This window comes from Numida meleagris, chromosome 1 (genome assembly GCF_002078875.1).
Source record: "Numida meleagris isolate 19003 breed g44 Domestic line chromosome 1, NumMel1.0, whole genome shotgun sequence".
Taxonomy (NCBI): Eukaryota; Metazoa; Chordata; class Aves; order Galliformes; family Numididae; genus Numida; species Numida meleagris.
Genome location: NC_034409.1, coordinates 160,466,504 through 160,480,456, shown reverse-complemented (window position 1 = coordinate 160,480,456; position 13,953 = coordinate 160,466,504).

Here is a 13,953-nt window from a genome sequence, read left to right as displayed (position 1 = left end):
CAGGCTCTTGTTCATTAGTAGCAAAAATGCACAGCTAATGGTGGTGACTGTGTTGAAAAACAGTGCTTCGTAGCTGAGAATTTGCTCCATCAAATATGCTCTTGTGCTCTTTTTTGTAGTTCACATAGAAATAAAAAGGAGGCATTACTTTCAGAGCAACTTAAGAATTTTTGCCTCATGAAAATGATGTCATTTTTTCTTCTAGCATCTCAAGGAAAACGAAAAAAATAAAAATCAATAAAAATTGAAATCTCTCAGAACAAGTTGTAGTAAAGTAAAACTTTAGAAATCTCCTTTAAAGTGTACAACACAAAATCAATTTACCATGACTCTGAGAGTCAGCTATTCTCGCCCTTGCAACAGCAAATTAAAACAAAACAAAACAAAACAACAAAAAAAACAGGGCAGTATATGAAAGTATTTTGCTTTCTAAAGACTTTGGAGTACTTTTGAGCTAGGAGAACTCTTAAAACAAGCTTTTGAATTCTTATCAATATAATCTTATAATATTTTTTGTGTGTCTTCCATAGCATTAGTCGTCGTGTGTATCTGTAATTTTTCTTTGCTTTTCTTTCTCTCTGCATGAAATTGTTCTCTAGGTAGGCTGTAATCTGAAAACTACTATTGCTCCTGCTGTTATCCCACCTCCTGTGCTTATAGTCTGTCCATCTAATCCATTTTTGTGTATTTACTAAGATTCCTTTTTCATATTCATCAAAATCTACCTCTGAATAATAACAAGATATAAATCTGAAGATATACGGAAAATACTAAAATACTCGTATAAGCCAAGAGAATTAATCATACCAGACCAACATATTTGATTAAAAAAAAAAAAAAAAAAGAATAGCAATGCAGTCTTCAGCAGTCACAAAAAAGAAAATTTTAAGCAACTGTCTCAAGGTTTCTGGACTGTTTTTGTGTTCAGCTGAAACTTCCTTCCTTAAACTAACTAAACTTAGGCATTCAGAGATTCTTTTACAAAATTTTCTTTCCTCTACAATATTTCCAAAAGAAGAGTACCTAATTTCGATTTCCTACAATAAAAACTTAAATACAGGTTCCTTACCACCACTGAAAATCTAGTTATTGTAAGAGGTGTTTAAAACACTATCATGTCTCTCTACCCACGTCGGCACTGATACTCCATTTGGAAATCCTAAGTAGAAAAGTTCCTATTGTAAAGTCAAGCTGCATCAAGTTCTTGCCAGTAAAAAAGATCTTTAACATCCTATTGGAATGCTAATGTATCTAAATCTTTAAGACTCAATATTGTGATCTTTCACGATGATTTACTGCAGACAAAAAGCCTGTGCAGCTCCAGTAGCTTTATAATACACAAGATTTTACTAAGTAGAAAAAGATTTTCAAGTTAAGTAACCATATGAAAAGATTCAATCCAGTGTCACTGAGTTTGGAAACCCGTATTCTAGAAAACCAACATGCAGAGAATGTTCAAAAGTAATATCAGCTCATTCTTACACAGTTATGGTAAATGTGAAGTACTTGCGTCTTAATATGGTGCAAATCTTATGATGCAAATAAGGTACCCAATAAAAGAAATTGCTAAAGTCTCTAGCACTTTTTTCCTTCCTATTCAATTCATATTTATTCATTTGCTCCAAAACTGTGAACACAAATACAAGGTTTACAAGCTGCAAGTAGAATTCCAATAAGGTTATGGGATTCCCGTATTTTTGACCAAATAAAATATGTGCATAATTTCTGCAGTGAAAGATGAAATTCCCTTTCCAACAACATAAAGTTTGAGTCTGGTAAGGGACTAAAGAAGAAGCAGTGGCAGGTGTTTGGAATCTTGAATTCATTAATGCTGAGGGTTAATAACCACAGGTGGTAAATACATGCAAAAGCAACAAAGAAAATGCCATCCAAAATTGAACACTTCCACTTCTTTTACCAAAATATTTTGAAAAAATTGATAATTACTCAGAAATGCATCTTACAGATGCTACAAATTGTCAACGGTTTACGGGCGTTCAGCCCGGTTCCCTGACAAAGAGGACGGGGGATCCACTACATGATGTTATGATGTGGAATACCAATAACTGAAAATCACAAAACCATGACACAAATATATGTCTTTTTGTGTTTGTTTGTTGTTGTTGTTGTTGTTTGTTTGTTTTGTTTTTGTTTTTTGTTTTATTTTACAATGGAAATACAGAAACCTGATATTTTTCTAATGAACAGTGACATTTTAACCTCATTGATTTGGAAATGGCAGTGATTAGATTTACTAAAAATATCTCATCTGTGAGTAACCTTAGGCACAGGAATATGCATAACTTTGCAGATCTACCCAGTTAAGGTCTTCTTTTACTCTATTTCATTAAAAATCTTATTGAATCAATGAATACTGGAATAAATTCTTTAGGATTGTTTCCAAATGATTTCTACTCTAGCTAGTACTGTATTCCCACAGAGAATTGTGGTAATGAATCAACACAAGGGAGCAAACCTTGGTGATCAATGATATGTTGAATCTTACAGAGTCAAGATTTTATATTTATTTTTAAATATATTTCTGAAGTATGTTTTCAGACACTATCAAAATCATGTTTCCCTTGTTTCTCTTCCTATGTTATCAAATAATACCGAAGCCCACTACAGGCAACTCTCTCTGTCCCCTAAGTAACATGTTTAAGGGCCAATATCTTACAATAACATAAAGGCTATAAACGTGAGCTCTGTGCCATTGAATAGAAGCCTCAGTTTCTCATAATGGAAGGTCAGGCAACATCAGACCATAAAGCAGTGACATTATTATGTATAGGAAAGCTATTTTACAGAAGGTAATTTTTAGAGGCTTCAAAAATTTATTAGCTATCATTTTCCTTTCCCTCTGTATCCCATGCTCTGGGAGGCATGGTAAAAAAATCAACCTGGCTGAAAGTAGAAGAACATGAAAAATAGTAATAATAAAAGAAAATGAATTAAATATTTCCAAAACATTTTTTTTTAAAATGCATAGTGTAAACAACATGCACAATAGTATAGTGTGGCACTTAGGGTTTATGGTATGTGATAATGGAGTAATAAAAACAACCAAATTCTCAGCAGGCAAAAGTAGTTGTAACAATTTCAACCAGGATCTCAGGATCTTTCTCTCTTTTCTGCTCTTGCCAGATATTCAAGCTAACAAAACTGTAGAGAATGATCAAGTCACATTAGTTATGTCTTTATACACACTCATTCTTTTTTATTATTATTAAATTCTTATCCCCTTCAGTTAACCAAAAAGACAGAAGAAATAGACACACTGTCTAAATACAAAGATCCACGATGGGACTTCTATTGGATCTGGGCTTTACATTTCAATTAATTAAATGCTACTTTACCTTTGAGTCTTTACGTAGGTATCTCCATATCACATTTATCATGCATGATTATTATTAATTTTCTTCTGGACATAGCTTTTGCGTTTCAGAAATTTGAAATAATGTATCTCCAAAATTCAGATTATACCATTGTCCAACTGGATCACTAAGCTAAAATAAGACTTTGCCTACATGCCAAATGCTTGACTGTGCACTCTGATATTCTCATTGTTCAATAGCATAAAAACTGTAAAAACAACATTGTAAGATCATTATTTTCTATAATTAAAATTTTTAACATAATCAAACTGAAAATTAGGTCTATTTTATATTACAGATAACTGCATAAACTACTTAGAGGAACCATCAGGAGAAGTGATACCTCTACATCTATGGGGCAGATCTCTGTCCCTTGAACTAGTGGAATAAATACAGATGTTCCCACACAATGCCATCCTTCGTCTGCGACACATATCCAAAGGTGAGAAAATACACATTTTCTTTGGTTGTAAGCAATACCCAGTAGGATTTCATACAGACTGGGTGACAGTACCATTCCTCAATTTTGTATTCTTGCCTCCCATTCTCAGCAATATCTGCTATAAGCAAATCTAAGAAAACAGAGACAATGTTCAGCTGAAATATAAAAGTTTATTTTAAAACTTACAAAAATACAGAAGGCAAATTCTGCATTTTCAGTCAGAGAAAACTGAATTTAAACTATTGAACTTGACCAAGAAATCTATGAATCCTTAATGACACACTAAAGGGAAGTAAGTGAAGAGACCTTTGCATGGCATGTGTAAGATGAATGCATATGATGTGATTATTCATTGGTCTTTCTCAATAACACTTTGTTCATAGAATTAAAGAATTACAGAATTACAGAATATCCCAAGTTGGAAAGGAACAACAAGGATCATTGAGTCCAACCCTGGCTCCACACGGGACCACCCAAAATTCAAATCTTATGCCAGAGAATGTTGTCTAAACATTCCTTTAACTCTGGCAGCTAGATGCCGTGACCACTGCCATGGAGAGCCTGTTCCAGTGCTTGACCATCCTCTCCGATGAAGAACCTTTTCTAATACCCAACCTGACCTTCCCCTGATGCAGCTCCATGCTGTTCCCTCAGGTCCTATTGCTGTCACCAGAGAGCAGAGATCAGACCTGCCCCTCCTCTCCTTTTGTGATGAAGGAAAGTTAAACTGTTACCCATAGTGTTTCATTGCGATTAAAAAATTCATATTTATAAAGGTTATTCACCCTGGAAGAACATATGTTAATGTTCCCTGTTTAGGTCAAGCTTTTCTAGAGTGTAAAGTTTTTAGATGTCTGCATGTTTCCATAATGGACACTATGGTTATATTCCTGAAAAAGGAAAATAATCTTTCCAAAAGGTATTAAAAGATGCTTTATTACACTGGTGTTTTACATGCATTTTAAGCAAATATTAGTTATACCAAATATCCAGAATATTTGGAGGCATATTTGTGTTTCAGTTCCATCATCTTTTAAGTGAAAAATTCTTACTTATTAACCTGACTACAACACCATAAGGATTTATTCACTTTTTAAGACACTACATGATTTTTAAATGCATTATTTTGCTGCAACATTATCAAAGACAAAAAATAATCTACAAATGCCTTCAGTATAATTCCATGATGAGTGACCATCTGTTTGCTGTCATTATTTTTAATCATATCTTAATAATGCTTGGTGCTGAAATAAAATATATTGCTGAGTCTCAAACCAGCTGGCTTAACATGTTATTTAGAAATCCTACTGCTTACATTGTCTATCTTCCCCAAGCTTCTTGAAGAAGAAACATGACCAGAACCCTTTTAGACCGAAACAGTACCCTATTACTACAATTATTCTTCGGGGTTTTCTAAAGCTGTTTTGCAAGACAGGCCTACAAGATAGAATTACAGAATCATAGAATCACAGAATGGCTAGGGTTGGAAGGGAGCTCAACCCCACCCTGACACAGGTAGGGTTGTCAACCTCAAGATCAAGTACTAGATCAGGTTCCCTAGGGCCCAATCCAACCTGGCTTTGAACACCTCCATGGACGGAGCATCCACAATCTCTCGGGGCAATCTGTTTCAGCACCTCACCACCCTCTCAGTGAAAAACTTCCCCCTGACATCTAATCTAAATCTTTCCTCTTCTAATTTAAAACCATTTCCCCTTGTCCTATCACTATCCAACCATGTAAAATCACATCCCATGCAAACTGCCCACACCATGTCCTTCTGATGTGCCAGTTCATGTTTGCCCATCCTGTCATGAGGAGGGCTAACGGTGCCCAGCACATGCTCCCTGACAGGGGCTCCCATTGCCCACTAAGGTGATTCCCTTGCTTCAGTGCAGAATGCATCCACCCTGGAGCCAAGCGCCTCACAGAAAAGCTGCAAGCTGAAGTCTTTCACCTTATTCTCCATTGGTCTCACACCAAGATAAACACAGTATCAGTGGCAACTATGATACTAAACAAGGCGACCCACTAGACATAAAAACAGCAAAAGTTTTAGTCCTCTTTGTGATTATGTGCTCTCTGTCATGGAGACTAGGGCTGTGGTTCTACTGTGCTCTTTCCTTTGTGAGAAGATCCCAGCATCCTTGACATTTACTCCCTGCACCCTTTGACTCTTAGAAGAGAGACTGACTTGGGCAGGAGAAGCATAAATGTTGCTCTTTGCAGAGGATGATCCTTTGTTTGCTATCTTTTATAGCTTTATATCTACAAAGTCAAGATACGCAGTATGCAGCAGATGTAGCAAAGTACAAGATCCATTTCTACAGGCTCTGTAGGATGAAATACAGTTATAACAAAATTTATGTTCAAAGTAAAGAAATTTAACAAGAAATTACGTTCTTTCTGTTCAAGATTTAATCCAGGCTGTAGGATTTAATAGAGAATGATATACCTGCTATAGAGAAGTTTGCAGTTCCTGGAGAAAGGTGATTATTCTCTATTTAAGCCCACACATTCTTCCTATAAGGAGAATTTCGGATTCACACAGTTGATTTCCTTCTACCACTTTGGAAATTCTCCCAGCTTCATGAATTTGGCACGCATCCACTAAGAGAACCAAAACCATTAAATTCCCCTTCCTAACATACAAGTGAAATGCCAATTCATAACTTCATAATGTCAATTCATAACTTCCCACATGATATTTCATTCATAGCAGTATCATCATCTTCAACCAGATGTACATTGCCTTATTTTGTTTGTTGAAAAAGGTCTAGCATGAGCTAGAAAAATAATAATGCGAGAACTCTAGTATTTCAACTTGTTCTACAGCTGTACTAGTGTCTCACTCAATTCAGTCAAAGAACAGTCAGCTTTAGTTCTAAATTAGCCATCCAGAACTCAAAGCATACCGTCTTGTACACAGCAAGTGAAATACAAGGGTTGCTCTGAAATGCCTCCTATTTTATCATGTTGGCCCACAATGTCAGTAGTATGGCAATAGAGGCTGAACCTTCCCACCAGTGTTCCATTATGTTTTGTTGCCATTTGGCAGATGGCTGATGAGGTGCAATGTGACAAATTGGTGTCTGACATGGAAGTGCACATGAAGCAAAGGTGTATAATTGATTTCCTCCATGCAGAAAAAATTGCACCCTTTGACATTCATGTTGCTGAACATTTATGGAGATCAAACAGTGGATGTGAGCACAGTGAGGCAGTGGGTAGGATGTTTCAGCAGTGGAGACAGCGGTGTGAAAGACAAGCCACATTCCGGATGGTCGTGTAGATTTTTACAAGCGCTGAATGTAGGCTCTATTTCATCACTGTCAAAAATGCCTAACTAATGGTGGTGACTATGTTGAAAAATAGTGTTTTGTAGCTGAGAATTTGCTCTATCAAATAATGTTATTGTGCTCTTTGTATCTGCCGTAGTATCCATGGAAATAAATAGAAGGCATTACTTTCAGAGTGTCCTACACATTTATTTTTGTGTTATGGGTAAAAATCTTCTTATTCAATATGTAAATGTGTATAGATTGCAAGTTCAGTAGGCCAGAAAAACTCCCTTCTTGTGTTCTGGTAAAATGCCACTCATATAAAAACACATAAATAGAAACACACATTTCCTTGTGAGCTTTGCTTCATACATAACAGCTTTTATGAAGTACATTTCAGTCATTGAAATGCAGTACAATGGAAATATAAATAAATCAATTACATTTTGACAGGAATAAAAGAATTCTGTCATTAATAATTTGTCACTTGCTTTCTGAAAATCTTGTTAAAATCAACAATAGCCATGTATTTCCATGCATTAAAATTGGGAAAATTGAGTATAAAATGTTAAATACGTTACACTCTGTAACATCAGTGAAGTAAGAAAACATAAAAATAAGCCAGTGCCCAATGAATTAGTACACAGTTTGAACTGAGGAGACTGTAACTGCAATATAGGGGTGCAAATGTCAATCCAACAGAACAAAATTTCTGGAAACAAAGCAAAATAATAGGTGTCATGCAATTATATCACATAAAATTAAATATTTCTGCTTAGAGGATCCATCCCCAGGCTAGTAACCTTAGATTCCTTGTATTCAGTTGAGAGAAAAGTACAAGTTAAGGTTTACATCAAAGTGATTTGACCTAATAAGGATGAGACTCCATGGCCTATGCACATCTACATCTCTCCACTGATTATAAAGTCAGCCTATGGTAACTGGTCCACTGATACTGTACAAGTCAATCTCTAGACAGATTTGATTTGAGCACAAAGAAGAAAAATAGTTATCTGAAAAAAAAAATACTCATTTTTTTTAACTGATGTCCCTGAAAGAATTTTTTTGGAACCCAGAAAAGCTGTTCACTTGCATCATAAAGAATTCTGTTATATTAATGTAAAGGAGGTTCTGTAAAGTTGATGCTTACTAGCTCCAGTGAACTGTGTGCTGTTAACCACAATTTTTCTTCCAGTGCTCTGCCAATATTTGAGAGATTGCACTCTTAACGATTTAATAGACGGACATGCCCTGTAGTTTCTTGAGCAAATATTTCAACTTTGACATATCAAATTCAATTTGGATAACAATTAATAATGGGTTTCTGTAAAGCCATCTCTGGTTCCAACAATACTTCTGCTAGAGATGGCTGATATCTTCACATTTTAATCACCAATAATTTCAACAGATTTGTTGTTTCACTGGTATGTAAATATTGCTTCGGTGAACTTTTACATTTACATCTGTGTTTCCATCCCTTCTCAGAGTATATGTGAAACAGTCCTTCTAGTACAGTATTCACTTTTACTGTAGGTCTCAAATTGTTCATTTAAGGTGGATGCAAAGAAACCATACAGTGTTCCATGAGAAGCATTGTGAAAATATGTGCAAACAAAAATCTCAGTTAAAGTGTTTTTTAGACTGTTATAAAGTCACTGAATGCCAAAACTGCATAAACTTTCTCCTTTTGCTTTCATGTAATCTTATGCTGAGTTCAGTTTTTAAAGTCACTACCTGAAATTTAAAATCTGAGCACATTTGTTATTTCCAGAATGCCTATAATTTGTTTTTATTATTAAATGCTAAATTACCTAATTTCAATCTGAGCTTTTAAAAAGTTCTTGCGATTGTAAATTTACACACTACAAGGAGTTCATGTTGTATATGTTAGGGAACTAATATTTACCAAAAAAAATCAAATTGAAATTTGAAATACATCAGTACAGAATTTTCTACAACTATATATACAAGAAGGCAAACAAGCAGAACAAGATAAATAAATGAAAAAACAAGAATTCACCTTCTCCTTAACGTATATTACAACAACACACTGGAAAAAGTTAACTTCACTGAATTCAGTTCTTCTAACTTAGGTGATAGAAAATGCAACAATTTCAGAAAAAAATAAATGAAAGAAAAACAGAGGAGTAAAAAAAATCATCTAGATTTGCCATCTATAGAATGAAATTTTTTTAAGAAAATTGGTTATAACGCACTAGTAAGTGTAACTGTTACCTTACATATCCACTCACATGTGATATTTTCCTTCAGAAAACAAAGCCTTTGTAATAGTATGTGAGTGTATGTATATGTGCACACTTCTATTATGCAAGGGAGAGAGAAAAAGAGAGAGAGAAGAGAAAAAGAGAGAAGAAAAAAATCTCTTCCTGTCAGAAGAAATATTTATTATTATTATTATTCCCAAAAGATGAAGCATATAAAGAAAACCAGAAGCTATTTTTACTGCTAAGTGCTAGATGTTCACTTAGCTGAAACAGAGGTGAAGAGAATAATGCTACTGCTCGTAGAAGATATGCTCCCTAACAAAAATACTTATTGCAGAGAAATTCACTTTGGTATAATTTGTAAGTAATCCCTGAGAAGTCAGAGCTTTCTTGAAGGCTGAATTTTGCCTTTAAGTTCACATATGGGCAAAGCAAAATTTAGTATAAATGAAAAATATATTACTTTGCTTCCATTTATTAGATTTGAGGAATTATTTTAAGAGCCTTAAAATAAGTCCATAATTTGTGTCAACACTTTAATAAAGGTTTGTTGTTTTTTTTTTAATATTGCACTTTGAATGTGTCCTGATATCTTGTACAAGCCCTGTCAAAATGGCAAAACATTAATGTGAACTTTTTCCTTGTTTTAGTAGAGAGCATTATTTTTTCCTTCTGTAATGATATTATCAGTCATGGTTTATAAACTAATCTAGCCATCTTAAAAAGAAAAGCATACCTTGGATTGCGGTTTTATTTTTTTTGTACAGTCTCTGTTTGATGGTTTTGTTTGATATATCCTGTTAATTTACATTAGTGCTGTACTCCAGCATTTTAAATATGTGTTCTTGTCCAGTATTAAGCATCCTGGCTTCCTGTGTAGGTCTCGGGGTCCACAAATAGCCTTCCTGAATCTTCCAAAAGGAGAGAAGCCAGGCCTGCAAATCACTGAGAAAAAAAATCATAGGATATTATATACATATACATGTTAGGATATTAATTCAAAGCTGAAGGAAAAAAAAATGTAACAAGTATTGCCTGCCACAGAAATAAAGGAATCTGAGTCAAAATGTCCTGCTGAATCACTCTGTAACCTCTGATTTTAACACTCAGTTGCATACAGAGTACAAACACAAAATTAAAATTAAAATTAAAATATAAAAAACAATTTCATTTTCCCAAACCTGGAAAAATTATAAATCATTTTACAAACCCACCTGTCCTTCCCCTAGCTTATTTAGCAAGTACAAATACACTTCTTGCAATTTGCTGTTATTGTGTCATTTTTATGGTGTCTTTCTTGCTTTATGTTTTGGAAACCTAATAAGATGTATATGTGGACATATGTGATATTTAATGAACAAATTAAATCCAAATTGATTTATCTGCTCTACCTTTGTTTTCAAATAACTTCTGCAGAGTAGGAGGATAGGGTATGTGCTGCATGTTTGCAGTAAGTGAGAAGTGAGGCTTAATTTAGAACAGCCTAATTTGTATTAAAATCTAACTAAATTTACTGCTATGGGAAAAAAAAAGAGTCTAGATGAACCAAGAGTGAGGCTTTGGCAACTGAAAACAGTAAATCTCCATGAATAATTTACATAGATTTTGTTTATGCTAATAAAAACCTCTCATTTGTCTCTATTTTGTGCAATTATTACACAATTGAAAAGACTCAAAAGACAATCAAAACTAAAGGAAAGAATCTGGAACAGTTTTGTTGCGTACTGTTCGGTAGGTCAGCAGAGTTCAAGGTAATCTTTTGAGTAAATGTTACAACTCTGCTGCGGACTAGATTTGGGCACCCCTCAAAGATGGAAAGACTGCATTATGATCCCCAAGAAACACTATCAAGACAGAGTCACAGGGCACAAGAACACCTCCACGTATTCTGGGATTGAAAAATGGCAGAGCCAGCAAGAGGTAGGATGAACAGTTACATCTATAGAAACAATTTTCTTTTAAAATGGCCTGATATAATTTAAGCTGTTCTGCAGCGTACATATTATACCTTTAGTTAGATTTCTTTGTGCTATAAGGTAAACACTAAAGAAAACCGAAATGCATACATGAATTCTTTTTGGATTCAATTTAGAAAAAAATATATCATTGGTAACTGGAGCAGCAGGTTATTGCTGCTTCTCCTATTTTTGCTAATGTTGTGAATAGAATCAGGCACATGTGAACCAACAAAATAATTTCTAGATAAATATTTTTGTTGCAAAGTTCAGATCCAGATCTGATATTATCAAATTTCATACACATGCATAGGCCATACTAGTAATAGTTCTTCAGTGGAAAAGTAAGTTCTATATCCTCTGTGGCTATGGAACACCCATGAAAAATGCAAATGAAGCATTACGATGATTCTCATAACGGTAAATCTTATCAATAAAATCTGAATGTATTCTACATTATGAGTGTATGTTTAACATTCATATTTCATGAAAATAACATATTTTTGAAAGTGTTAAAACATAAGTTTCAGCAACTTAGGGTATGTAGGAGATCCTGGACACTTATAATTGATTTTCAGTAGGAACAAAACCTAAAATAAATCTATTTTAATAGATGTTGCATATTTAGGCAGCAAGAATTTGGTGCAGCTACTTTTGAATGTCAAAAACAAGTTTGGGGGATATTTCCATTTCTCCTTTTCCTGCCACAGAGATCAGAATAAGAAATTATCAGGAGGACCAAGTACCGTATAGGTCTAAACACAAATGAGACAAGTGAAGTCTAAAACAATTATTCCAATTTCAGCTCTCCCTCTGGCTTTATTCTTACTACTCCAGGAATATTAAAAAGAAATTGGATGTTTTTAATGGATTGTCAGCAGCATTGTTTTCATTAACAAAAGGAAACTCAATCAACTGCTCTGCCAAACCTCTCTGTCTGTTCTTTGATGGGCATGATAAATGGTGCCAAGCATTGTCAGATCCTGCCAGATTACATTAAAATGATAGGTGTTCAAAATCTTTTAGGTCTGAGCCTAATGTAATTTTGACCATATTTCTTCCTGAAATAAAAGGAACAGTAAAAAAAAGCAAGCAAGAAAGACAATAAAAGTTTAGATATAAAGTCGATTAAAGGAAGCATTCTGTCATTAAAAGTTTCTTTCCAAGGCAGTGAGAGAGACTGACTGAATCCAAGACATATCTATTTACACAACTGCCAGCACGAGTCAGAACAAGATGAAAGATGGTAACTCACAATTGCACCGCAGAACTAAACTTTAAAGAAGTGACATAAGACTAAAACGTATTTAGAGAGTGTTTTAAAACACCCCAAAGTTTATCAGACTTTAAACTACTATGTTAAAACAGGAAAAAATTTGCCTGGAATTCTTGTCAATCCTAGTAAATGGGGAGAAAAGCCTTTTTTTAGGGGACAAGAGGTGAGTAATCACAGCTATGGGGTAAAGAAGCCGTAATGGTCATACTTGCACTACTGTGAAATAGTCCACCAGTTTAAAAAGTAATGTGGTTAAAAAGGTAAACTCCATTGAATCTCCAGTAAATTTGTTGTTAACACAGCCACAAGATAAACCCAGTGGGTTTGACAGACTTGCTCTTTGCCTCTTAAAATTCAGACGTCTGCTCCTCTGCCTCACATTACTTCCAAGATGTAAGCACCCTCACAAACCTTAGAGTGGTTTACTTACTGAATTTGAAGGTAATATAATAATAATTCACAAAAAGAAAAAACAGAAAAAAAAACCAGAAAAAACACCAAAAACCACTACCACGGTAGAGATGCTATCACATACAAATTTCAGTGACAGAAACACTAGTTTCAAAATACAAGTTTTCATAGCTGCTGTTCTTGGCAGTGAGTGAAAAGCTCTGGCTGAGTGGCACACACTGAGTGGCTGCTATACCAGACAAAACATTAACACAAGGTACAGGATTATATTTTGCTTAGAGCTGAAGGTTGGCAGCGGCTCTGTAATAAGTCTTCAGGAAGTGCTGTATGATATACCACTATTATATTTATTGTTGGTGGTCTTGTGGGCCAGTGCTGGATAATACTGAAGATATTTATGAAATATTCTTTACCTTTCTAACTCTATTTTATGCCAGTGGTTCAGACAATTTACAACTGCTGTTACATGTATAACTGTACAGCGAAACAGAACTTGTTGTAGGAACTCCAGGTCTCATGCCTCCTCCTGTATAGTATGTGTCTTCTTAATTTGCAGCTTTGCTGACACAATATGCTTGATTAGGGACTACTGTTGAAGATAACTCTGTAGGATAAAATGCTTGCTCTCTTAGCTGCACTGTTATATAAATTCTATCGTGTCTACATGGAGAGAGAGAACCTGAGAGATGTAAAATGTAGCCAGGTTCTAAAAGCTCTATTGTTTTTAAAGGAATTATACACACACGCGCGCACACACACACACACACACAATAAATAAATAAATAAAAACAACCTTGAGACTTTAACCCACAGTATTTATGAAATTAATACGGCAGGGTGATGGAGGGAGTGTTATAAGAGAGCTGCTCCAAAAGTAAAGCCTCCTGATATTATGTTGCCCACAGTGTCAGAATCAGTCATTTGTGGTATAGCAGTAGAGGCTGAACTTTCCCACCAATATTCTATTACATTTTGTTGCCATGCAACAG